The sequence below is a fragment of the Sciurus carolinensis genome, chromosome 3 (genome assembly GCF_902686445.1).
Source record: "Sciurus carolinensis chromosome 3, mSciCar1.2, whole genome shotgun sequence".
In the NCBI taxonomy this organism is placed as follows: Eukaryota; Metazoa; Chordata; class Mammalia; order Rodentia; family Sciuridae; genus Sciurus; species Sciurus carolinensis.
The window spans coordinates 88,919,003-88,923,092 of record NC_062215.1 but is presented as its reverse complement, the minus strand read 5'-3'; the positions used below and the strand labels follow the sequence as shown (position 1 = coordinate 88,923,092).

General features: G+C 40.6%; 1 pseudogene; it reads right to left on the bottom strand.

Annotated features, from left to right (window-relative positions):
• Positions 1 to 2,190: 2,190 nt before the first annotated feature.
• LOC124981010 (high mobility group protein B3-like) lies at positions 2,191 to 2,779 on the bottom strand (annotated as a pseudogene).
• Positions 2,780 to 4,090: the final 1,311 nt, after the last annotated feature.

The following is a 4,090-nucleotide window of genomic DNA, read 5'->3' as shown; positions in this document are numbered from 1 at the left end:
TCTCTCTCTCTCTCTCTCTCTCTCTCTCTCTCTCTCTCTCTCTCTCTCTCTCATTCAAATTCTGTGCCCAAGTTTGCAGCTTTGTGGTTTGTTTGCACAAGAGCTTCCATGTGCAAGTGAACTGCCTATTTGGAGAACACACCATGCACCAAGCTTCGGAAGACTGCACACCGTTTAGTCAAAGGATTTAAATCCATGGTCACAGGTTTTTCTCTCCCACTTCATTATGCTTGATGAGAAAGGGCAGGATCAGGATATTTTTCAAGTGACTGACCTCTGGTATCATTCCAAGTGGCTCTGTAAGTATGGAATGACCTATTTTGGATTAGACCATCACCTTCTCGAGACAGGGAAAGTTTACTTATATATGGGATGAATGTAGCCTAATACATACAATTTAGCAGGCATTTTTTTTCAAAGTAACTGATGCAGCAAGGTGACTTTAAAAGTTCCCTGTCAGTTCTAAGAAACAATAAAACCCCTCTCAAATTACAATTCAGTTGGTAAGCCACCCTGTACCTGATATTCCATGTGTTTACCAGAAGTGATAATACCCTCCACTGCTAACAGAGAAGAAATATCAGGATGGACCAGTGAAGCTACTGCCTCAACCTGCTTATTATGCAAGAAGATAAATAATCTCTTCTTTTGGGTACAAATGTGGGGATAAAAACTCCCAAAAAGGAGGAACATGGAATTAAACTGGAGCTACCCAAGATTAAGGGAAAGTTGATCTCATCTGAGTGTATATCTCCACAGTTGCACATTTCCTTGTTAGAACAGAATCCCTGGATGACTTTTGTTTGAGAATATTATAAAAGCATTTCTCTCAGAAATACACATGTAAACAGGTAATGTATATATTTCAGGTAGTTCACAGAGCTCCATGAAGCCTATTCATGAAATTCCTAGGGGATACCTGGGACCTAAATTAAAGATTCTTGCACCAAATTTTGCTTATTTTGTTTTTCTTCTTATACATCCTAGATTGGTCAAACTGGAGAAATATACTTTGAAAGAAAAAAAAATGAAAAAAAAGGAAAGACAAATAGAAGATTTAGGAACTCCTAAGCCACTTTTGAAGTGTTAAAAGAAAGCATTGTACCTTCTTAACACCTGAACCAAACTCCTGATTCCTAGTGCAAGCTGCAGAATTTTCAAGGACATTGAATATATACTGCATTCTTTCATTTATCAGTGTTGCTTTTCTTGTGCTGGGCTAGCATGGACACGGGGTAAGCAGTGCAGAGTCAAGACTCAGACTCCGGGAGTTTGGTGGAAGCAGGCATGTGACGAGCAGCCTGCAAACTTGTTTATTGCAGATGTACACAAGACTTTTTTTTTTCTTAATGTAATACTGTTTATTTAACTTCAAAAACATTTCAGCATCCTAAACACACAAAAAATAACATAATGTTGCAAATTGTATTTAAGTACAGAAGGTTCTTGAACTTACATTGATTCAGTGGCTCTTTGCTGACAATGAAGAGTCCTACAGTTTGTTTGAAAACAAAGTTTAAAATCTACTGTACTTAACTAAAAAAAATTCAAACAATTCTCATGCCAGTTGACCCCCCTTTTTCCACAACTATGAAAGGCAGCAGAATGCTATATCACTATATACAAAAACAAGACAACCTGAAGCTAAATGGAGGCCCACTGCAGTGTCAACAGGTCCAACCTCACAGTGCATGCCCTGAGCTATGGCCCTCCAAAAGGCATCTTCCCCCACAGCCTTAACACCAGCAAGGAGCATCAAGAGTTTTTCTTGGTTGTTTTGTTTTTCTTTACAGACTATAGATATGTACAGTAGATAACTGAGGATTTCTAGCCAATAACCATATAGTTAACACTACCTTAAAATTTTTTAAAATGCCAGAAATATCTACAAATGCCTTGTCACACCAATAGCAAAGTGCACAGAGTGAGGAGAACATGAGAGTGCCTTTTCATTTTAAAAATGTTTGCAAATATGTACAACTTTGATACAGTTTCAGGGTGTTCTGGACACCCAGGACCACTTCATGTAAATCACTGACAATTTCTAGAGCACTTGGAGAGACTAAAATATGATCATGATCAAATTCTGCAACTGAACCTAATGAGAGAAACAGACACATCTCAAATGAGATGTGTCGATCACGGCGCTCCCCTACTCTAAGGTATTCACAAGGAGATGGATAAAGTTTGTTATTCATCCTCCTCCTGTTCTTCTTCCTCATCCTCTTCTTCATCTTCCTCTTCCACTTTTTTCTGGGCAACTTTAGCAGGACCCTTTGTGCCATCTAACTTTCCTTTAGACTTATAATCAGCAACATCTTTCTGATTTTTCTCCTTCAGTTTTGCAGCCTTAGTGATGTATGGCTGCTTTTTGCTGTCACTTAAGTTAGTCCACATCTCACCCAGCTTTTTGGCCACATCTCCAATGTAGATACCAGAATTTGTGGACTTGATTTTGGGACAGAATTCTGAACAAAACAGGAAGCATCCAGACAGTGGTCTTTTGGGGACATTAGGGCCCTTTTTCTTCTTGCCTCCCTTAGCTGGTCCATAATCCTTCATTTTCTGATCATAATGCACTTTATCCACCTTTGCAATTTCATCAAATTTAGATTTCTTTCCCAGACATTGTCTTCCACCTCTCAGAGCACTTGGAAAATTCTGCAAATTTGACAGGGACTTCTGGATTTTTCTTTTTATGTTCTTCCCTGCAAGCCTGCACAAAGACGGCATAAGCGGACATCTTGCCCTTCGGTTTCTTGGGGTCACCTTTAGCCATCCTGACTATATTGTTTGCTAGGCTCACATAAGACTTTTATAGTTCTCTTGACCAAACATCATTTGCCACGTTACACCTTTGTCCTATCTGAATTGACATCCTTTCCTTTGATCTCTCAAGCCCTGCCCTTTGGTTCCCTTGGTAACACTGATATCAATTTGGGGAAGTTGTATACTTTCCTAGATGGCCAGAGTAGAATGCTCCTCCCCGCAGGTATTCCTGTCAGGCTTGTATGGGTGAAGGTTTTCCTTACACACATGAGACATTCACTGCTGCCAGCCAAGAACTAGGATTTCTCCCAACAATTCCCCCATTTTTAGTAATTTGGACAAGGGCTTCCTTCAGGAGGACTTGATTGACCTGAACCCTTGTGATTCTTTTGTTGAAAATGGACCACAAACATTTAAGAACTGAAAGTATTATAAGGAAGAGTATACAGGCTAATCCTAACATTATAGTAGGATTTAGCATATTAAGCAGGTTTTATTTAAAGGTAATAATACAGACTTCTCCCAGGAGGGAGAAGGGGGCCATGGCTGATGTTCTAAAGTCCCAAGAAGTGAGTGCACCCTACATCTTTTATAGGTTAAGATCTCTTTTTTGTTCTCCAGTTGCTCCCCTCTTATCTCTCCTTCCTGCCTATGTAACTAGGCCTGGTTTTGCAGGTGAGATGCATAAAGTGAGAAGTGAATGGGCAGGGGAAGGGCCAAAGTCATTCAGTCAGGCAAGGGCCCAGGGGGCATTAATTAGCAGCTCCTTGACTGCAGTCCTTGATAAGGGCAGGTAAATTTGGTAATCAATGGGCTCTGGAGATCCTTGACATTCCATCCTCCCAGGGGCAGTCTCCAACTTCCAGAGGCAGATGACTTTCATGGTCTCCATTTCTTCCATTTGACCCGATCCCTTATTACTACACTAACTGCCTGTCCCCAATTCTGGCTTCATTCCCCACTTTTGCTTTAGGAACTCCTTACTGCTGTAAGGAAAGGGGGTGACAATGGCTCTGATTGCTTTGAGCTGGAAGGGGGCAGTGTGGAGCAAGCAGTTTGGAGTTCCCTTTTAAAAATCTGATCAATCGAGGGGGCCAAGGTAGAAGTCTGGTTGGGGAAGAGCAGGTTGTAAAGTCATCTGGAGGTGGGTGCTTCTATGAGAGAGAAACAAAAAGACATGAGTACTGAAATGAGATTAGTACAAAATCAATGTTGCAGCATCTAGAACATGCCAATGAAATCATGAAGATGACAGAAGTCAATAATCTCTCACCAGGAGGTGGAAGAACTGAAAAATTGTTCCCATAACAAGGCCTAACAA